At 34.9% G+C, this 24846-nt stretch overlaps 1 pseudogene; it reads left to right on the top strand.

Annotated features, from left to right (window-relative positions):
- The window catches only part of LOC108476440 (serine carboxypeptidase 1-like), a 43652-nt pseudogene continuing 18806 nt past the window's right edge, over positions 1 to 24846 (top strand).

Here is a 24846-nt window from a genome sequence, read left to right as displayed (position 1 = left end):
ATGGATGCTACTCTTCATGTGCCTTTGGGGCATCTCATAATATATGGAGAAGCTAATGAGGCAGAAGCCCTTGATAACTTTCTCAAGTCCAGATTGTCAAAGAAACCATCTCCGGTGGTGCATTCTTGGGCATGGTTGAATGAGAAAACTGGGAATATTTATCCTAATTATATTCAGCCTCAAGATGGATCCATGGAGACTGATAAAATCGGTGCATTGCCTGGTCAACCTAATGGTGTTGATTTCAACCATTATTCAGGATATGTGACTGTTGATTCTAAGGCTGGTAGAGCACTTTTCTACTATTTTGTCGAGTCCCCCGACAACTCTTCCACAAATCCATTGGTTTTATGGCTCAATGGAGGTATGGTTATTGTCAATCATCAATCGTTACGGGTCATTGTGTATACTCTAATCATTCTTCATATTTGCATTTTACTTTTTAATGTTTCAATCACATGAAAATTCTTTAATTTTTCATCCGGTTTACATTAAATCCACCCAAAGAAAGAGCTAACACTGCTTAATTTGGATAGGCTTGGATTTTTTATTTCGATTTTTTTTAATTAAAAATAGTTTTACTTTAAATTTAATTATAAGAATTTATTTGATACAATGCCTAGAATTAAATACGCTTCAACGCGTTCGGACCCATGTTATCCTATTACCAAAAATGTCGATATCAACTAAGTTAAAACTGAATCAGCTAATTATAAGAATTTATCAATATTATTTTTTAAAAAAAATTAATTATAACATGATAATAGATTCAAGCCGACAAACTGAATTAAATTGAACTAAAAATAAGTCTGGACAATTCAAACTGTCAAAACTATTTTTTTTGGAAAACGGGGTCGACTTTATTTTTTGGAAATGAAAACGAAAAAATGGGAATCGCCACCAATCCTTTTTGATGAGGTGTGATCGGGTCACCTTAAATTAATCATTTTAATAAAAGTTAAGATTTACTAAAACGATAATTTTTTGGTCTGCGAAAATCAAAAAATGAGTTCGGGAGTCGGTTACGTACGAGAAAGGATTAGCGCCCTCGTGACGCCCAAAAATTGGTACCTAGTTGGTTAATTAGTGTCTTAGTGTCGAAAATTTGAAAATTTGAAAGACTTTAAAATATGATCCCTCTTTTTGTAAAAACACTTGAATGTTAAAGACCTTCTCTTCTCGCAGTAATAAAATGTCACATCTAGTAAGTTAGAACACGACATCTCGAACTTTTGAGAATGAGCTTGCCTTTTATTTATTATTTAGGGTAAACGAGAAAAATCGAAACCCTGTAAGTTAGGGCACGATCCCTCGAACTTCCAAACACCGAATATTGCCTTTATTTGCAAAAAGAAAATCTTATCTCGAGGTAACAAGATGTCATATCCAGTAAGTTAGGGCACAACACATCGTATTTTCGAGAATAAGCATTTTATTCAAAACTCGTATTGCGATTTTAAAATAATATTCCGTTATTTAGGTTAAATGAGAAAAATCGAAACCCAGTAAGTTAGGGCACGATTTTCTCGAATTCCCAAATACGGAATATTGCTTTTTTTTTAAAGAATTATTTTTTTCGGGTAAAGGTTAATATAACATAAATATAGAAAAAAAATTATGGTATTAACAAGCATAGTGGGATAATAATTAATATGTAATGTAAATAACAATAATAAGAATAGAATAAAGAAGTAAAACCAAGCAGGCAATGTAGAAAAGATGAGTAAAAATTAAATAATAAATAGACAAAAAATGATAGAAATAAAATAAAAAAGAAACCTAATAGTATATACATGAAATAGTGGAAAATAATAATAATACTTATAAAAATAATAACGTTAAAAATATTAATATTAACAATATTAATAAATACAATAGTAAAAGAGGATAATAGTAAACATAATGATAATAATAATACCAACAATAATAATGATAATAATTGTTGTAGGCCAATTTTGGCCCAAATACAATCAAATACCCACCCCAATTTCATCAGCCCACCTAAACTAACCCACTAACCCTAGCCCACCATCACCAAACATTTTCCAGCAAAGAAAAAAAAAAAACAGCACACCCCTCAACCTTGGCCAACACTCTCCCATGTTGTCTGCCACCAGCACCACTCCCACTCTCCTATGTTGTCTGCCACCAGCACCATCACACACCCCACCGTCCATGCCCATGCCCTGCAAACAAGCAAAACAGAAGCAAGAATAGAAAATAATAATAAAGTATGTAAAAATTAGGCTATATAAAGCCATCCAAACAACAAACGTAAAAGGGGGGGAAGGATGTACAAAAAAATTTTGTATCAAAAACAAAAGAAAAAAGAAAAACTTAGAAGGTGAACTTCAATTTTTTTCCTCTGTTATCTCAATCTTTCTATTTATCTTTGCTTTATTTTATTTTTATTTCATTAACTTACTTTAAAACAAAAAGAATCAAGGAAGAAAAGAGTCTTACGGATCTACCGTGGCGTGGTCAGCCCTCTCCGTTCGCACGGTGAACTGCCGGCGATGATGGGTGTTGAAACCTTAGTGAAGAAATGAGGAAGAGATAAAAAGGGGGTTTGAGAGCGGTTTTCGAAAAAATATATAAAGGTTAAAATGGTTTTAAATAAAAATTGAAAAGTCAAAAGGAAGCGGCGCCACTAACATTTGTATGTTTACGCTTTTAGGATATTTGTTCCCTAGTCCCTCAACCTCTCCAAAGGTAATCGCAATTTAGTGCTTTTACCTTTTTCCTATGATTTTGCAATTTGGCCACCTAATTCTCGAGGTTTTCAATTTAGCCCCGCACAAATAATGCGTCTTAATGATTGGGGATATTTACATTTCGGTCCTCCCATGTTGCGCGCATATTGCAATCTGCCCTCTCCTCCTTATTTTCTTTTCAAATCGCATTTTATAACTTTGTTTTAGTGTAGCACCCCAAACCCGCCCGAAGTTATGGCGGATCCGCATGCCACATCAAAAACGTAAAAAAAAATTCCTTTCTAAGTCCGAAAATCGTACTTGATGTTCAAAGATTAATTCATTAAGGGTTAAAGTGAATGGAAGCTATGCACCGGTAGGAAACCGGAAAAGAGGTGGTGAGTCCATCGGACCGCTATACCAAGCTCCTTCGGATCCAATCCTAGACATGCATACCGCCATTGCCACACCTTAATGTCATGGATATTTCTAGGAAAACCGATTTGATTAAGTCATTTTAGGAAAAGTGATTAATTTTGGAAAAATACTTTCATTGCGGAAGCTTTGCTTGTTGTCGTGTTATTTTGAAATCAACTGTTGTTTTTGAAAACGCGCCCTAAGCTATCCAGTTTCAACAGTTAAATATAAGTATTACCTATCTTAGTAATACATATTAAAACCATCAAAAATAATTAAGCGGCCTTATTACATTTAAAAGCCCAAAAACTTCAAATGTAAATAAAAGGATGTCCATTCACGAAGAAAATCAAACTTTCGAGCGGGTGGCCACTCGAATTCCTCACAACTCCAAGCCCACTATGGTTGGGGATTTCTGCGTGGATGAAAATAAAAGGGTGAGTTTGGGGAAACTCGGTGTGTAAGGAAAACCCTTCAAAGCCCAAGTCACTCAAGCCTATTGGGCCTAAGCCCATTCAGTAACAGTGGTACTGGGCTAGGGCCCTTTCAGATTATAATAAACCGGGCCTTAGCCCTTAATCGAGATAACATGATGGCCCATAGGCCCATTTCAAAATACATGCAACATCAATAACATATGCAAGCCCATTTGGGTAATAAGTGGTCTTGGGCGAGCCCTTTTCAGACAGATTACAATAAGCGGGCCTTAGCCCCTTATTCAGATAACAAGATGGCCCATAGGCCCATTTCAAAATACATGCAACATCAGTAAACATATGCAAGCCCATTTGGGAGACTACTCAACCCACCAACCACTACACTCCACCCGTACCAGCCATACACTCCATGTGGGAATAGCTCAACCCACCCATTTAACACTCCACGATTGCGACCTTGCTGCTCGATTATCGAAGAATTGAGGCAAAGCCTCCGAGACGTGGACAAGCCACTTTCAGTACTTCCTCCGTCAATATCCCGGTCCATGCATCGAGATAATAACATGGCATGCAGTAAATAACAACAGTCAAACATGCATTTAGGTCAATTTAACCCTAGGGGTATTTCGATAATTCATCTACTAGGGGTAAAACTGTAAATTTTCCACTTTTAAAGGTATTTCAGTAATTTATCTATTTTAGGGTTTTTCATGCATATTCCTACTTTTCACGTACTAACAGAATCACGTACCGAGGGTTCTTACCGAATTGGGTCCGTTGGCCCATCATTCCAATTTTGGCCCATTAAGCCCAAAAATATTGAGGGCACAGAAATCATGCACTTTGCAATCCAAATTTTGCAACTTACCAAAAACATTAATCGATTTACCTCACGAGCATTCGCACGATCGCAAATCTACAAAATACCGGTTTTGGCATTTCGCTTTTCGCTTTTGCCGATCTAGACTAAGAAAGAGGGTGTTAGTTACACACCTGTTTGCGACGATATGCTGACGAGATCCACACACGAACCGCCTACAATTGGATTACTAACACGTTAATCTAACTATTCAAATACGAACTACGTATTAATCCCTTACAATATTCGGTCAACCACACCTACAGATCATAGTAAGCTTATAAGAAATCAATAAGCAACTCATTAGCAAATTTTTGTCAATGTTTACTACATAATCATAATTTCATTGCAAGTTGTCTTTCTGAGCAACAGTCACTAAATCATTTATAACTGGAGCTACGAAACTCCAAATCAAGTGTCGTTAATTTTCCTTGAAAATAGACTCATATATCTTCTATCCATAAAATTTTCAGAATTTTTGGTTTAGCCAATCAATACCAGATTTTTCTCAAAGTTTCCCATGTTTCACTGTTTGACTAATCTGACCACTCTTCATTACGAATCAAATTTCTCATTGTACAGTATTCAAAATATGTTCTAGTTTATTTCATTTGAAACTAGACTCATTAATCTTTAATTACATAATTTATTCAGCTTCTAATTCATCTCCCACAATTTATGGTGATTTTCCAAAGTCACGTTACTGCTGCTGTCCCAAGCAGATTTATTACCAAATCACTCTTTCACACATACCTTGCATGCATGTTATTTAAACATGTATATCACCAATCAATCATCACATATCTGTGATTTTACTTAAGTATAATCTCCATTTCATCATTTTAAAGTACAACATGTTAGCTGATTTTTCCCTTTAACATCTAAGGCACATGCATGCTCATTTGTTTGGCTCAACTTCACCTATCTTCCATTTTTCATCAAAAGAACATGAAACAACAACCATTTCCTTCATTTTAATTCATGACTAAATGCTCACAACACAACTAAAAATCAAAATATACTTCAAGAGTTAAGGTAGAATCAAGAAGAACTCATGAACCTCAAAATAGAAGCAAGGTACCAAGAACTTACCTTCAATTTTCCTCCTCCTAATGACCGAATACTCAAGAGCTTTCTCCTCTCCTTTCTCTTCTCTAACTTTCAGCTATGATGAACAAAGATGGTCAAAACTTTGTTCTTTTTACCCCTTTTTCTTTTAATAAAACTTCATATTTCATCCATTTAATTCTTTAATACAAAAGACATGATATTCTTATCATGAAACATTTACCTAACCCATTATCACGGAATATTTACCTAATCCATTATCATGGAACATTTACCTAACCCATTATCAATTTGTATCAATTTGTACCATAAATTATGGATATCAAGTACTCATATTGTCTACAACAACATGATGGCTAGCCACTTCATGTAAAATGGAAGGTTTATCATGCAAATCCTCCTATTTTGCACTCCTATTTATTTGGCCACTTCAATTTAGCCTATAGCATTTTCAAACATTTTCACATAGGTCCTATTTCATAATTTCACTCACAAATGACAAAATCAAAGCATGAAATTTTGTCAACATTCACGTAAATTCGAAAATTGGGCGTTACATTTAGTTTAATTTTAGTCCTATTTTCGTTTTTTTTTTTTTTATCTAAATATCCTTGTTATTTTCATATTATTGATATTATTATTATTATTATTATTATTATTTATTAGTATTATTATTATTATTATTATTATTATTATTATTATTATTAGTATTATTATTATTATTATTATGTGCTTTTGTTATATGCGTATATATATATGTATTTGTATTAGGTTTTTATTTATTTTAATATTTTTAATGCTATACTTGCCTTTATATTTCAACATTATTATTATTATTATTATCACCAATGTTTATATATGTTTTACGTATATATGTATATATATATTTACGTATAGGCTTATTTTTTACTTTACTTCAATATCTTTATTGTTTTTGTTTTTGTGTTTCAATATTGTTATTATATTTATTATTATTATCATTATAATAGTGTATAGATTTATATATATAGTATTTTGTTATGTTACATTGTTGTTTTTTTTGTATTTTAATACCATTACTATTATAATCATTAACCGTAGTATATGTTTTGTTATATACATATATATTTTATATATTATGTATATTATTATTTTATTATACATATTACGTATATATTAAATATCGTACTATTCATGTATTATATCATATATGCACATATCTTTAATATATATATATATAAGTATATCTTTATGTAATATTAGTATTATTATTAATATTAATATGTTTTAACATCATAATTATATGTGTATATATTATGTAAAATGTTTTAATATTATATTATATATATGCTTTATATATATTATGAATATGTATTTTCAATATTATTAGTTAAATTTTGTATATATTACCCTATGTACATATTTTAATAATACAAGTTACATATACCTATTTACTATCTTATGTATATACTTCAAACACTATATATAGTATATTTCTAACACTATTACTATTTATATATACATATATATATATATATATATATTTTACATATATACTCTTAATTATCTTTATATGTATATTCATCGTGTTCTCATTGTGTTCTCGTATTTCATACTATTGTTACATTTAATATCGCGTGCATTGTCATTGTTTAATATTATTGTCGTATGTATTATGTGCCTTGATGTATTTCCAACTATTATTTTTCGTTTCCCGCCTATTTTTATATATTACCCCTTTGTTCACTATTTTAAAATATTTATTCGTGTTTTTATTTAATTCAATAAGTAAGGCAACGTACCGATTTTAAACACTATGTGTTGTAGGCCAATTTTGGCCCAAATACAACCAAATACCCACCCCAATTTCAGCAGGCCCAACTCCCACATCAAATGACCCAAACAACAAAAAAACCTAAAGCCCACCTAGCCCAACAAACTAAACATTTTCAGCAGCAAAAAAAACCCTAGCCACCAAGTTTTTAGCCGCCACTCCCCAACCTTGGCCACCACGCCCCCAAGTGTCTGACATTGCTCCACCTTGTCGGCCACCACGCCACAGCATGCCCATGCCCTTCAAGAAATAGCAGACAAACAAAGCAGAAGCAAGAATGGCAAAAATAATAAAAAAACATGTAAACGGGTTATAAAACCTGATTCAAAAGCATTGTAAAAGGGGGGGATTTTAGAAAGATTGAAAAAGAGACGAACACAAAAATCCCTCCGAACTTGAATACAAAGAAAAATCAATAAAAGGTTTGCATTTTTTCTCTCTTCTTTCAATTTTTTTCCTTGTTTTTTTCTTCTTTCTATATACATATACATATATATTATTAAAAAAACAAAAATTACCTTTTGAACTTTCGCCACCATGTGCGGTGGCGGCGACAATAATGGCGTGACCAACAGCGATGGCCCGATGGACTGGATTCCACCGGAGAAGAAAAGGCTTGAGAGGATTTTAAGGGAGGGAAGAGAACATGGAAGCTTTTTGTTTTTTTTATATTGGGGTTGAAAATGAAACAAAAAAATCTTTGTTCTTAAATAATGGAGTTAAACGGCACTATTTCATTTGGTGGGTGGAGTTTGTGCACTTTCCTAAAAGGAAATTTATGTGTTTAGTCCTCCTCCTCGCAACCTCATTCAATTAACCCCATTTTCTATCTTCTTTTGTTTTTTAAATTTGGCCCTCAGATCTTGTTTGGTTTTTGTTTTGATCCCTAATTAACTATCCAATATTTATACTTTTATATCCTGAATTGTCATTTGTTTTTAACCATGTCCTAAATCTATTTAATTCATTTATTAACCTTATTTAAATGTTTCATTTATATGTTATTTCAAATATTTTATATATTGTTTATTTACATCATTATTGTAAATATTTTATATGTATATATTTTTGTACATTTCCTAATATTTTCTTTTATTGTAGATATTCTTATTATTATTATTATTATTATTATTATTATTATTATTATTATTATTATTATTATTATTATTATTATTATTATTATATGCATATATATGAAGTATCTTTTATGTACATATTATTTTATATTATCATTACCAAGTATATCACTTTCTTCTTATTATTAGTACATGATTTGTTTTTATTTTCTTTTTGGAAATATTATTATTATTGTTATTCTAGTTTCTTGTATTCCATGTACATATTTTTATACCATCCTATGTATATATTTTTAAATACTATATTGTGTATATATATATATTCTTAATACCATATTGTGTATATATCATTATTACATTTATTTTATTCCTACTATGTTTGTTATTAACATCAAGACATATATTTTATTATATTTGTGTACATATTTTATATATAGTATTATTTTAGTATATCATTATAATTATTATACCCATTATTTTCACTATTATCACTTATTATTTTATATTACTATGTATATATTCTTCATATACGTCATGTGCACACATCTTTCATATGTATATAGGTATATATTATGTATATATTTTAACATTATTAGTTATATTTTTACTATCAAACATTATGTATAGTTTACATACATACTCTTAATATCATGTATCTACATTCATTATTTCCATTTCATATTTAATTCTAGTATCATATATGTCTTTATTGTTTATAATATTATTGTCACATTTATATTCGCTTCAATGTACCTCTAGATTTGTCTTTTATTTATTTGTATTTATTAATTTGCTTTACATTGTTTCGAACATACTTACTCGTGTTTTTATTTCCATAAGCAAGGCAACGTACCGATTTAAACACTATGTCATCGATTTCATCGCTATGTTGGGTGAATATCAATCGACTCGTGTTAAAACGGTATATCCTTCTCAAAAAAAAGGAAGCTTGAAATTTCTCGTGTTTTACTCGGTCACGATTCAATGTTACTTTGAACTCGCAATTTTGAAAATTAAGACAACACTTGTTTATAAGATACCAATTTTGGGCGTCGCGAGGTGTTGATACCTTTCTCGCAGAATCGACTCGAACCCTAAATTTTCTCTGGATTTTAACGTAGACCTAAACTCAGCCTTTTATTTGTTTTAATAAGAGATCTAATAGGTGTCCGATCACACCTAGGAAAAAGGATCGGTGGCGACTCCCTGTTTATTTCAAAAAAATTAAACATCAGATTTCAAACTTTTTAATAAATCGCCACAATTAGCGACCAAGCTAAGCTAAAATTTTACGTCGCTACACATTTGGCGACTCACTTTGGGGACCATTTTTGAGAGTCGAGTTGAATTAAACGCGCGTTGTCAAATTTTTCAAAGTGCCTTGTTCAAATTAACATTTAGTCGTGATCCTCAAATTTTTTTGTTTTCAAAAAATCATGCATTTGCATCGTGTTGTATATATTCTAACTTGTTTTATTCGGTTGTTTTTCAACTTTAAATTTTTGTGATTTTAGTTTTGGTTTAGTTTTTAAATAAAACGTAAAGGTTTATGAGTTTCTCCCCACACACCGTGCACATACATCTTTGCATAACATGAGCTCTATACCCGGGCTCTGTCCGTTTAAGTGAAAGTAAACGCTATGCCTTCGTGAGTTAACTCGTCCCTCCGCACAGGCTAGTGAATACTTTCGGGTTACATATGACTTATGCTTTCGTGAGTTAACTTGTCCCTCCGCATAGGCATAAGTAAATGTAATCCATCGAATTGAACTCGTGAGCCTGTGATGGGTTATGACCGAGGCTTCGTGCTAATCTTAGCAGATGATAGTACGAGCAATTCGAGTACCTGTCTAGAACCAAAACCGCATATAGTGAACCATACGAGCCACCCAATTAGATCCATGCCGAACCTCCGCTCGTTTAGTAGTCACCGAAATAAGTACACGGGAAAAGCACATATTACCTTCTATTTCTTTTACATTTGTGCTTTCTAAGCAAGGGAATCGAGTCCACTGGACCAAGTAGCTTAATTTGTTAAATTTTCCACAGTTTTTCTCTGTTTATATGTGTTGCGCTAACCAATGTCGTTTGTCTGTATTTTTATTTTTCATCATGCATCGAAGGCATCTTGTTAGGAAGGTGTTGATTAGAGATTGGTTGCCAAAAATGGGTTTCTAATGGAGGAGTCAATTATACGAGTGACTGAAACGTTGTATTATACTCCTTTGATTAAGGAAATGCCTAAATAGGGGCTATCTTGAAATTAACACCAAATTTTTGCATATTCATTCATGACTGACATTCATTTTGACATTCGTGCATTCATTCATGCATTCATCCATACATTGCATATCCCATACTCGGTCATTGAAGACAAAATATATAATTTGCGGTTGTAATACCACAAGATGGAACCACGTCATCGATAAAACGCAGCGACAAGCTAGAGTGATGGAAGTGAATTCAATGAGAGAATTGAAAGGATGGAAAAGGCTCAAAAAGAATTACAAGAGCAAGCGGCCAAATCACAACAAGAGACGAGAGACCTAATGGTGAGATCTCGAGAGGAATTACTCGAGCAAAGAGATCAAATGGCCAAGATGATGGAGATGATGTTAGCTCTAGTTAAAGGAAAAGGACCCATGCGGAGCCCTGACATTGAGGAGTCTCGATCAAGAATTCATCACGATCAGGATCCACTCTATCCCCCAGGATTCACTCCACCGCCGCATATACAACACGAGAGAGTATACTCAAGGGAACCCTTTGGATTGGAACATCGACCTATGCCACCTGCTCCGCCTACTAATTTGGGGCAAGGAATATTCGCGTCAAACCCAGGGGCTAGTCTTGTTGATCCACTAGTCCCAGATCTGGATGACCCAGCAGAGGTAGCCAAGTTGAAATCGGATAACCATGACGCAAAATATAGGGGTCTAGAGGAAAGACTCAAAGCGATAGAAGGCACTGAAGTCTTCTCCGCACTAGGTGCCAAAGAACTCAGTTTGGTACCTGATCTGATTTTGCCCCTGAAGTTTAAAGTGCCTGATTTTGAGAAGTATGACGGGACAAGATGTCCAAAGGCGCATCTAGTCATGTTTTGCCGAAAAATGACTGGTTATGTGAACGAGGATAAACTACTCATACATTGCTTTCAAGATAGTCTAACAGGGTCAGCTCTTCGGTGGTACAATCAACTTAGTAGAGAAAAGATTCGATCCTGGAAGGACTTAGCATCAGTATTTTGTGAACAGTACAAGTATGTGTCTGACATGGTGCCTGACCGAATGACTCTACAAAGGATGGAAAAGAAACCAGTAGAAACCTTTAGGCAATATGCTCAAAGGTGGAGAGATATCTCGGCTCAAGTAGAACCACCATTGACTAAGACTGAGATAACAGTCCTTTTCATCAATACTCTGAGAGCACCATTCTATGACAAGTTGGTAGGAAGTGCTACGAAAGACTTCGCGAACATTGTGATATCCGGGAACTTATAGAGAATGCCATCAAAATGGAAGGATGGAATGCCACGAGAGCTCAAAAGGCAAAGACCCATGAAGAAAAAAGAGCCGAAACCCATGTGGTGGGAATAGGAAGCCACTATACTTCTAATTGCACCCAAATTTCACGTGCTTGGGAGTGTTTTGAATAATGGGACGATGGAAGAGATCGTGTACTTTTAAAGCTAATCTAGAGTAATATTCAAAACATACTTATTGCCTTAAGACCTAGAGGTGATAAGATTTCTTTTGAGAAATAGGTTTCATCCAAGGTTTTATTTCAATGAAATGCATCCTTTTGAGTAAATTTTATTCTATTTATAGATTCTTTTATTATTTATTCTTTCATACAAATAATCATCGTTAGAATCATTTATTCTCTAGAATTTGCCTTCGCACCCACAAAGAGTCCCCAAATATCAATGTCACGAGCGACGCATTACTAACTCCCTTTGGAGTAAGATATGTGTCTAGAAGGATCTCGGACTTGAAGATGATGAGATTGTGTCTATCTTACGACTCGTGAAGATGATGAATGAGACAAAAGATGACCCTAATTTACAAAGGGTCGGTGACATTGTGAGCTTAGGAAAGGGATGAAGATCGAAACCTAGCCCACCGCAGAAATAAGGTAAGACTATTGAGTTATTTTCAAGAATTCAAGGATGTTTTCAGACGATCATATTAAGACGCACTTAGGAACATCTTGAAAGAGGTCCATAAGGGTGTCTAGAGAACACATGACAATGGTTACGCAATAGCCAAGCTAATCAATGAGGACCGGATGTTGTTGGTCCACCATGGGAAGGAATAGCATCGTTATGACGTCAAGACTCACGTGCTTCTTTCATCTCTTCACAAACTTTTCAATACGTGGGGCATAGATGTTCGAGGATGATCTCGTCAAAAGCTTCCAATCGACATCATCGTCGTGGCGTCAATTGCTTCACTAAGAAGATGAATGTAGCTTCATATGCCAATATTATAAAGTCGACAATCATGAAAAGAAAAAGAAAAAAAACAAAAAACAAAAAGAAAAAAGAAAAAAGACAAGAAAAAATAAAAAGAAATCAAATGCCGAAAGAATCATGTTTTAATGCGAATCGTACAATGTCATATCACAATGCAACAAAGGCGCCAAAAGAAAAATACAAAAATCAAGAAAAGTTATAGAAGGTGACCGAGACTTGTAAATATTGGCATAAGAAGCTACCTTTTACTCTTTGTGCTTATTAAAGTTGACCGGGACCTTCTTTGGGGCATTAGAGGTGTTTACGTCCATGGAAATTAAGATTCTTTTCTCCAAGCTTTGATTGAATCAAGAATTGGATGAAGTAAAATGTCTTCATTAAACTTGACTGCAGAAAAGGGTTTGAAGGTCAAACTTGTATGATGCTGAGTTATGGCGGAAATGGTTCACCCAAAGGAATTTCATAGTAGGAACTTGGTATTACAGAAGATCCTTTCTATACGAAAGGATTTCAAAGGGAAATGGATGCCTAAGAACTTTATGAGGTAAAGGAGGCTTTCCCCGAAAGAATACTAATCCTATCCTAAATTCGGATTCAGTCCAGAAATACTTGAAAAGGAGCGGCCAAGGTGAAAACCCGCAAAGGGCACCTTGTGACCTTCATTCATTCAAAAGCAAAAAAAAAAAAAAAGAAAATGGAGAGGTAAAGGTGAAAACCCGCAAAGGGCACCTTGAGACCAAAGGGGTTTTGAGTTGAAAACCTGAAAAAGGCAGCTCAAATCTTGTTCAAAGGTGGGGCATATGGTAGTCTTGCTATACTTGAACTGACAGTGAAGAAGTATGCTACGTCTTGGGGCATCGACAAAGTACTCTGAATCCCCTAAACACATGTTGAACTCAAAATAGTCTCAAAGGAGTTTGTACAGAGAAGCTCAGGCTGCAATATTTGGGGCACTTAGCTTTCCATTTTACCCATTTCTGAATTTATCTTTGATTATCTTATTCTTTTCAAAATGGACTTCCAATAAACTTGCATTTACTCTCATTGTTCAACTTGTTTGTTTCGAGCTATGCTCTTAACCGATTTTCTTCTTGTCCATCAGTTCGATCCTTTTCAAGCATTTCGCATTGAAATAATGATTAATGGACTAATCATACTTTTATAAAAGGAATTTTGCATATTACTCTGAAAGCTTCTAAATAGTACAGAACACGAAACCATCGATTGTTCAAGAGCTTACCAAGTGTAAGGGTTGGAAATATTTGAGCTCAAATTGAGTTTATCTCCTCAGATTTTCTGTCAAAAATATCAGTTGATGGAACAAATTACAGATCATATACCCTTGAGTTACAGTAGGATACAGATCCTATAGCCAGAAATTGCAGTGGAATGGTTTAAGGATAGTGCCAACCTTGTATCCCCAAATTACAGTGGAATGGACTCTAAAGTTACGGTGGGGCAAACTGGTTGAGCAAAACATGATTATTTCTTCGGATTTTGGGTCAAAATACTAACCGAGCATTAGGGCAGCGTACTACGTCAGTAATAGAGCTCTGATGGGCAATGAGTAATGACGCCTTAAAAAAAAAGAGAGAAGAAGATCGAGATGAAAACTTGAAAAGGGCGTCTTGATAAACAAAAACTAGGATGAAAACCTGAAAGGGCATCCTAATGAAGCAGGTTTGGGCCCAAGGAGTAAAAAGATTCAAGAAGCAAGTCAAACAGCAAGACTACAACATTTGAAGCATTTTCAGACTCAAAATTTCTATGCAAGAAGACATACTCAAAAGGATTCTTGATTAAGAAACGTGGAAGAGTTCATGCTCCAAACAAAACAAATGTTGAGTATTACCCGGATGAGAATTTGATAAGTACAAGAGCCTCAAAGCAAGGACAAAGCTCAACCAGGGGCAAAAGAGTGATATCTGAGAAATACAGATTACTCGTGAAGCTTGAGGATGGGTGCGGGTACTGAAGAGAAAGTCAAGAGTCGAAGCAATGAACACAGATCATCAAAAATCATGACGGAAAAGGACATATGACAAACATGCCTAAGGCGCATAGCATAATCATGTAGGCATAAAGGCATTTAAGACAAACATGTGCATATCATGATAACATCATGCGTGACATATATAGGTACTCCAGTAGAACAAGAAGATGTGATGATAGTTGTATTGAATTGAAGGAAAAGACACCTAGTTCCACCAGACGACAGGTTTTGGTATGTTGATGTTTTATTTCTGTTTTTCAAAAATCAACTCATATTGCGAGAGGTGAGTTGAGCCTCAGGGCATGCTGAGGTAATTTCAATTTCTGTTTGTCAAAACTCAACTCATATTGCGAGAAATGAGTCGAGCCTCAAGACACGTTGAGGTATTTTCAATTTATGCTTTTCAAAAAAATCAACTCATATTGCGAGAGGTGAGTTGAGCCTCAGGGCACGCTGAGGTATTTTCAATTTCCGTTTTTCAATTTATGCTTTTCAAAAATCAACTCATATTGCGAGAGGTGAGTTGAGCCTCAGGACATGCTGAGGTAATTTCAATTTCTATTTTCTTCAATTTATGTTTTTCGAAAATCAGCTCATATTGCGAGAGGTGAGTTGAGCCTCAGGGCACGCTGAGGTATTTTCAATTTTTGCTTCTGCTTTTCAAAAAAATCAACTCATATTGCGAGAGGTGAGTTGAGCCTCGGACACTGTTGAGGTAATTTCAATTTATGTTTGTCAAAAAAATCAACTCATATTGTGAGAGGTGAGTTGAACCTCGGGCACGTTGAGGTATTTTTAGTTTATGTTTTAAATTGACTCATATTGCGAGAGGTGAGTTAAGCCTTTTAATTTTGTTTTCAAAAATCAACTCATATTGCGAGAGGTGAGTTGAGCCTCAGGACACGCTGATTTAATTTCAATTTCTGTTTGTCAAAATCAACTCATATTGCGAGAGGTGAGTTGAGCCCCAGGACACGCTGAGGTAATTTCAATTTCTGTTTGTCAAGAATCAACTCATATTGCGAGAGGTGGGTTGAACCTTTTAATTTTTACTTTTTCAAAATCAGCTCATATTGCGAGAGGTGAGTTGAGCCTCAGATCACGCCGAGGTATTTTCAATTTCTATTTTTGGAAGAATCAACTCATATTGCGAGAGGTGAGTTGAGCCTCGGGTCACATGTCGAGGTATTTTCAAATTCTGTTATTCAAATTCTATTTTTAATTTTTACTTTCCTAAAATCAACTCATATTGCGAGAAGTGAGTTGAGCCTCGGGGCACGCTGAGGTATTTTTTAGTTTATGTTTCAAAATCAACTCATATTGCGAAAGGTGAGTTGAGCCTCAGGACACGCTGAGGTAATTTCAATTTCTGTTTGTCAAGAATCAACTCATATTGCGAGAGGTGAGTTGAACCTTTTAATTTCTACTTTATCAAAATCAACACATATTGTGAGAGATGAGTTGAGCCTCAGGACACGCTGAGGTAATTTCAATTTCTGTTTGTCAAAATCAACTCATATTGCGAGAGGTGGGTTGAACCTTTTAATTTCTACTTTTTCAAAATCAACTCATATTGCGAGAGGTGAGTTGAGCCTCAGGACACGCTGAGGTAATTTCAATTTATGTTTGTCAAAAAAATCAGCTCATATTGCGAGAGGTGAGTTGAGCCTCACGACACGTTGAGGTAATTTTAATTTCTGTTTTCAAAATTCAACTCATATTGCGAGAAATGAGTTGAGCCTCAAGATACGTTGAGGTAATTTCAATTTCTGTTTTCAAAATTCAACTCATATTGCGAGAAATGAGTTGAGCCTCAAGACACGTTGAGGTATTTTCAAAATCGACTTTTCAAATTAAGTTTCAAAAAAATCAACTCATATTGCGAAAGGTGAGTTGAACCTTTTAATTTCTGTTTTTCAAAAATCAACTCATATTGCGAGAGGTGGGTTGAACCTTTTAATTTCTATTTTTCAAAAATCAACTCATATTGCGAGAGGTGAGTTGAACCTTTTAATTTCTATTTTTCAAAAATCAACTCATATTGCGAGAGGTGAGTTGAACCTTTTAATTCCTGTTTTTCAAAAATCAACTCATATTGCGAGAGGTGAGTTGAGCCTTTTAATTTCTGTTTTTCAAAAATCAACTCATATTGCGAGAGGTGAGTTGAGCCTCGGGTCATATGTCGAGGTATTTTCAAAATCTGCTTTTCAAATTAAGTTTCAAAAAGATCAACTCACATTGCGAGAAGTGAGTTGAGCTTTAGCTCATGTGCTGTGCTATTTTTCGATTTCTGTTTTTAATGTCTAGTTTTGCGAGAAATGAGTTGAGCTCGGGATCACACACCGAGTAAAGAATAAAGACCGAGCTGGTTGAAGATGCGATTTTGTCTCTCCGAGTTACTGATGGAGCTGATCGAAGATATAAGATCTTGCCTTTCTGAAGTTGCAGAAGAAAAGACCACAAACCTCGCTTCCCTGAAGTTGTAGCGGAACATATTGAAAATATCAGATCTCATCTCTCTGAAGTTGCAGAAGAGCAGATCACGACGGATCTTACATCCCTGAAGATGCGAGTAGATTGAAAACACAAGTTTCTATCTCTTTGAAGTCACAGTGGAATGAACCAAAGCTATAAGATGCTCTAGACTAGTAAGAGACTGCCCGGAAAAGAAGAGCGCCAAAGAAGTCAACAATTGGCAAGACCGGGCAAAATTGGCCTTTCATTATGTCTTTGCTCTATTCCGTTACGATAATGAGCAAAGAGAGGCATTGTTGTAGGCCAATTTTGGCCCAAATACAACCAAATACCCACCCCAATTTCAGCAGGCCCAACTCCCACATCAAATGACCCAAACAACAAAAAAACCTAAAGCCCACCTAGCCCAACAAACTAAACATTTTCAGCAGCAAAAAAAACCCTAGCCACCAAGTTTTTAGCCGCCACTCCCCAACCTTGGCCACCACGCCCCCAAGTGTCTGACATTGCTCCACCTTGTCGGCCACCACGCCCCGCGCATGCCCATGCCCTTCAAGAAATAGCAGACAAACAAAGCGAAGCAAGAATGGCAAAATAATAAAAAACATGTAAGCGGGTTATAAAACCTGATTCAAAAGCATTGTAAAGGGGGATTTTAGAAAGATTGAAAAGAGACGAACACAAAATCCTCCGAACTTGAATACAAAGAAAAAATCAATAAAAGGTTTGCATTTTTCTCTCTTCTTTCAATTTTTTTCCTTGTTTTTTTCTTCTTTCTATATACATATACATATATATTATTAAAAAACAAAAATTACCTTTTGAACTTCCGCCACCATGTGCGGTGGCGTGACAATGGTGGCGTGACCAGCGGTGGCCGAAGATAGGATTCCACCAAGAAGAAAAGGCTTGAGAGGATTTTAAGGAGGGAAGAGAACATGGAAGCTTTTTGTTTTTTTTATATTGGGGTTGAAAATGAAACAAAAAAATCTTTGTTCTTAAATAATGGAGTTAAACGGCACTATTTCATTTGGTGGGTGGAGTTTGTGCACTTTCCTAAAAGGAAATTTATGTGTTTAGTCCTCCTCCTCGCAACCTCATTCAATTAACCCCATTTTCTATCTTCTTTTGTTTTTTAAATTTGGCCCCTCAGATCTTGTTTGGTTTTGTTTTGATCCCTAATTAACTATCCAATATTTATACTTTTATATCCTGAATTGTCATTTGTTTTAACCATGTCCTAAATCTATTTAATTCATTTATTAACCTTATTTAAATGTTTCATTTATATGTTATTTCAAATATTTTATATATTGTTTATTTACATCATTATTGTAAATATTTTATATGTATATATTTTTGTACATTTCCTAATATTTTCTTTTATTGTAGATATTCTTATTCTTATTCTTATTATTATTATTATTATTATTATTATTATTATTATTATTATATGCATATATATGAAGTATCTTTTATGTACATATTATTTTATATTATCATTACCAAGTATATCACTTTCTTCTTATTATTAGTACATGATTTGTTTTATTTTCTTTTTGGAAATATTATTATTATTGTTATTCTAGTTTCTTGTATTCCATGTACATATTTTTATACCATCCTATGTATATATTTTTAAATACTATATTGTGTATATATATATATTCTTAATACCATATTGTGTATATATCATTATTACATTTATTTATTCCTACTATGTTTGTTATTAACATCAAGACATATATTTTATTATATTTGTGTACATATTTTATATATAGTATTATTTTCAGTATATCATTATAATTATTATACCCATTATTTTCACTATTATCACTTATTATTTTATATTACTATGTATATATTCTTCATATACGTCATGTGCACACATCTTTCATATGTATATAGGTATATATTATGTATATATTTTAACATTATTAGTTATATTTTTACTATCAAACATTATGTATAGTTTACATACATACTCTTAATATCATGTATCTACATTCATTATTTCCATTTCATATTTAATTCTAGTATCATATATGTCTTTATTGTTTATAATATTATTGTCACATTTATATTCGCTTCAATGTACCTCTAGATTTGTCTTTTATTTATTTGTATTTATTAATTTGCTTTACATTGTTTGAACATACTTACTCGTGTTTTTATTTCCATAAGCAAGGCAACGCATCGATTTAAACACTATGTCATCGATTTCATCGCTATGTTGGGTGAATATCAATCGACTCGTGTTAAAAGCGGTATATCCTTCTCAAAAAAAAGGAAGCTTGAAATTTCTCGTGTTTTACCCGGTCACGATTCAATGTTACTTTGAACTCGCAATTTTGAAAATTAAGACAACACTTGTTTATAAGATACCAATTTTGGGCGTCGCGAGGGTGCTTGATACCTTCCTCGCAGAATCGACTCCGAACCTTAAATTTTCTCTGGATTTTAACGTAGACCTAAACTCAGCCTTTTATTTGTTTTAATAAGAGATCTAATAGGTGTCCGATCACACCTAGGAAAAAGGATCGGTGGCGACTCCCTGTTTATTTCAAAAAAATTAAACATCAGATTTCAAACTTTTTTAATAAATCGCCACAATTAGCGACCAAGCTAAGCTAAAATTTTTACGTCGCTACACTATGCCATCGATTTCATCGCTATGTTGGGTGAATATCAATCGACTTGTGTTAAAACGGTATATCCTTCTCAATAGAAAACGAAACTTGAAATTTCTCGTGTTTTGATCGGATCACGATTCAATGTTACTTTGGACTAGCAATTTTAAAAATTAAGACAACACTTGTTTATAAGATACCAATTTTGGGCGTCGCATGGGTGCTAATACCTTCCTCGCAGAATCGACTCCGAACTCAAATTTTTCTCAGACTTTAACGTAGACCTAAACTCGGCCTTCTTTCGTTTTAAAATAAATTTATTAGGTGTTCGATCACACCTATAAAAAGGATCGGTGGCGACTCCCTTTATAAATAAAATCGAAAGTTGGTTTTCAAATGTTTAATGAATCATCACAATTAGCGACCAACCGAAAGCTAAGCCAAAGCGAAACAAATTTTTACGTAGCCAGGTTGGCGACTCATTTGGGATATAGCCTTGCGAGTCGAGTCGAATTAAACATGTTTTGTCAAAATTTTCAAACTTCCTTGTTCAAAATAAATATTTGGTCGTGATCCGAAAATCTCGTTTTCAAAAATTCATGCATTTGTATCGTGTTGTAAATATTTCTTCTAACTTGTTATTTGTTTGTTTTTCAGTTTTTATGGTTTTAATTCTGGTTTAGTTTCTTCAAATAAAACGTAAAGGTTTGTGATTTTCTCCCCACACACCGTGCACTTGCATTTTCGCATAACATGAGTTCTCTACCCGGGCTCCGTCCGTTTAAGTGAAAATAAACGCTACGCCTTCGTGAGTTAACTCGTCCCTCCGCACAGGCTAGTGAATACTTTCGGGTTACATATGACTTATGCTTTCGTGAGTTAACTTGTCCCTCCGCATAGGCATATGTAAATGTAATCCTCGAATTGAACTCGTAAGCCTATGATGGGCAATGACCGAGGCTCTATACTAATCTTAGTAGATGACAGATGGACAATTCGAGTACCTATCTAGAGCCAAAACCGCATATAGTGAACTGTACGAGCCACCTAACTAGAGCCATGCCTAACCTTTGTCCGTTTACTAGTCACCGAAATAAGTACACAGGAAAAACACATCCTACCTTCTGTTTCTTTTACATTTACGCTTTCTATGCAAGGGAATCGAGTCCATTGGACCAAGGAGCTTAATTTGTTAGATTTTCCACAGTTTTTCTCTGTTCATATGTGTTATGCTAACCAAGGTTGTTTGTCTGTATTTCTATTTTTCATCATGCATCAAAGGCATCTTGTTAGGAAGGTGTTGATTAGAGATTGGTTGCCAAAAACGGGTTTCTGATGGAGGAGTCAATTATACGAATGACTGAAATATTGTGTAATAGACTCTTTTGATTAAGGAAATGCCTAAATAGGGGCTATCTTGAAATTAACACCAAATTTTTGCATATTCATGACTGACATTCATCTGCCATTTATTCATTCATTCATTCATTGCATGTACATGTCCCTTAATCATCCACTGAGGCTGAAACCGTATGATCTACAGTTGTGACGCTACGAGTCTGGAATCACGCTATTCGTATAAGACGCGGCTAAGTGCTAGAACTATGGAGACCAAATTCAATGAGAGAATTGAAAGAATGGAAAAGGCCCAAAGAGAATTGCAAGAACAGTTGGCTAAATCACAGCAAGAAATGAGAGATCTGATGGTAAGGTCTCGAGAGGAATCACTCAAGCAAAGGGATCAAATGGCCAAAATGATGGAGATGATGTCGACTTTTGTTAAAGGGAATGGACTTATGCGAGTCCCGACGTTATAGAACCTCGATCAAGAGTTAATCATAATCGGGATCCGTTTTATCCCCAAGATTCACCCGTCTCACGTTCATGTAACGCAAAGAGGATGTCCTCAAAAGGAGCACAGTAGGCTTGGAGCAACGACTGCACCACCTACTCATTTAGGGCAAGGTATATCGTATCAAACCCGGAGGTAATCCGTTGATCCCAATATTCCAGATTGGGATGACCCGAGAGAGATAGCCAAGTTGAAATTAGACGATCATGATGTTTGGGGCAAGTATAGGAGTTTTGAAGAAACGCCAAGGCAATCGAAGGCATCAAGTCTTCTCGCATTAAGTGCCAAGGAGCTCGGTCGGTGCCCGATCCGGTTCGCCTCCAAGTTTAAAGCACCGATTTTGAAAATACGACGAACGAGATGTCCAAGAATGCATCTTGTCATGTTTTGCCGAAAATGACGAGTCACGTGAATAAAGATAAGTTGCTAATACACTGTTTCCAAGACAGCTTGGTCGGATCGGCTCTTCGATGGTATAATCAACTTAATAGAGAAAGGATCCGATCATGGAAAGACTTAGCATCAGCATTTTGTGAACAGTACAAGCATGTGTCTGACATGGTGCCTGATCGGTTGACTCTGTAGATGATGGAAAAGAAGCCGACGGAAACTTTTAAGCAGTACGCGCAGAGATAGAAGGACATCTCGGCACAAGTAGAACCCCTTTAACCAAAAGCTGAAATAGTGGTTCTCTTCATCAACACTTTGAGAGCACCATTCTATGACAAGTTGGTAGGAAGTGCTACTGACGGACTTTGCGAACATTGTGATATCGGGGAACTTATAGAGAATGCCATCAAAATGGAAGGATGGAATGCCCGAGAGCTCAAAAGGCAGCACCCATGAAGAAAAAGAGCCGAAACCCATGTGGTGGGAATAGGAAGCCACTATGCTTCTAATTGCACCCAACTCAACCATGACCTCGATATCACCCACCTCCAATTTCACATACTTGGGAGTGTTTTGAACAATGGGACGATGGAAGAGATCCGTGTACTTTTAAAGCTAATCTAGAGTAATATTCAAAACATACTTATTGCCTTAAGACCTAGAGGTGATAAGATTTCTTTTGAGAAATAGGTTTCGGTCCAAGATTTTTATTTCAATGAAATGCATCTTTTTGAGTATATTTTCTTCTATTTATAGATTCTTTTATTATTTGGACTTTCATTCTTTTATTTTACATTCATGATCATCCTATACAAATAATCATCCTTAGAATCATTTATTCTCTAGAATTTTCCTTCATACCCACAGTAGGTCCCCAGATATCAATGTCACAAGCGACGTGTTACTAACTCCCTTTGGAGCAAGATGTGTGTCTAGAGGAATCTCAGGACTTCGAAGATGACAGAGACTGTGTCCATCTTCTGATTCGTGAAGGATAACAGAATAAGATGAAAAACAGACCCTAACTTACAAAGGGTCAGCTGACATTGTGAGCTTGGGAAAGTGATGAAGATCGAAACCTAGCTCACCGCAAAAATAAGGCAAGACTATTGAGTTATTTTTAAGAATTCAAGGATGTTTTTGCACGATCATATTAAGACGCACTTAGGAACATCTGGAAAGAGGTCTATAAGGGTGTCTAGAGAACACATGACAATGGTTCTGCAATAGCCAAGCTAATCAATGAGGATCGGATGTTGTTGGTCCACCATGGGAAGGGAATAGCATCAGTTATGACGTCAAGACTCACGTGCTTCTTTCATCTCTTCACAAACTTTTCAATACGTAGGGCATAGATGTTTTGGGGATAATCTCGTCAAAAGCTTTCAGTCGACATCATCGTCGTGACCGTCAATTGCTTCACTAAGAAGATGAATGTAGCTTCATATGCCAATATTATAAAGTCGACAGTCATGAAAAGAAAAGAAAAAAACAAAAAAAAATAAAAAGAAAAAAAGGGACAAGAAAAAAACAAAAAAAAAATCAAATGCCAGAAAGAATCATGTTTTAATGCGTAACTGTACAATGTCATATCACAATGCAACAAAGGCTGCCAAAAGAAAAATACAAAAATCAAGAAAAGTTATAGAAGGTGACCGAGACTTGTAAATATTGGCATAAGAAGCTACCTTTTACTCTTTGTGCTTATTAAAGTTGACCAGGACTTTCACTGGGGCATTAGAGGTGGTTCTGTCCATGGAAATTAAGATTCTTTTTTCTCCAAGCTTTGATTGAATCAAGAATTGGATGAAGTAAAATGTCTTCATTAAACTTGACTGCAGAAAAGGGTTTGAAGGTCAAATGCGTATGATCTTTGAGTTATGACGAAATGGTTCACCCAAAGGAATTTCATAGTAGGAACTTGATATTGCGGAAGATCCTTTCTATCTGAAAGGATTTCAAAGGAAATGGATGCTTAAGAACTTTATGAGGTAAAGGAGGCTTTCCCGAAAGAACACCGATCCAATCCTAAATTGAATCCATCGAAATACTTAAAAGGAGTGGCCAAGGTGAAAACCATAAAGGCGCCTTGTGACCTTCATTTATTCAAAAGCAAAAAAGAAAAAAGAAAAGAAAATGGAGAGGTCAAGGTGAAAACCGCAAAGGGCACCTTGAGACCAAAGGGTTTTGAGTTGAAAACACGAAAAAGCGACTCAAATCTTGTTCAAAGGTAGGGCATATGGTAGTCTTGCTATACTTGAATTGACAGTGAAGAAGTATGCTACGTCTTGGGGCATTGAAAAAGTACTCTAAATCCCCTAAACACATGTTGAACTCAAAATTGTCTCAAAAGGAGTTTGTACAGAGAAGCTCAGGTGGTGATATTTGGGGCACTTAGCTTTATTTTACCTATTTCTAAATTTATCTTTGATTATCTTATTCTTTTCAAAATAAGCTTCCAATAAACTTGCATTTACTCTCATTGTTCAACTTGTTTGTTTCGAGCTATGCTCTTAACCGATTTTTCTTCTTGTCCATCAGTTCGATCCTTTTCAAGCATTTTGTATTGAAATAATGATTAATGGACTAATCATACTTTTACAAAAGAAATTTTGCATATTACTCTAAAAGCTTCTAAATAGTACAAGAACCTGAAACCAGTCGGTTGT

The sequence above is a fragment of the Gossypium arboreum genome, chromosome 7, assembly GCF_025698485.1.
Source record: "Gossypium arboreum isolate Shixiya-1 chromosome 7, ASM2569848v2, whole genome shotgun sequence".
NCBI lineage: Eukaryota > Viridiplantae > Streptophyta > Magnoliopsida > Malvales > Malvaceae > Gossypium > Gossypium arboreum.
The sequence above is the reverse complement of the archived record's forward strand: the minus strand, read 5'-3'. Positions and strand labels throughout refer to the sequence as shown.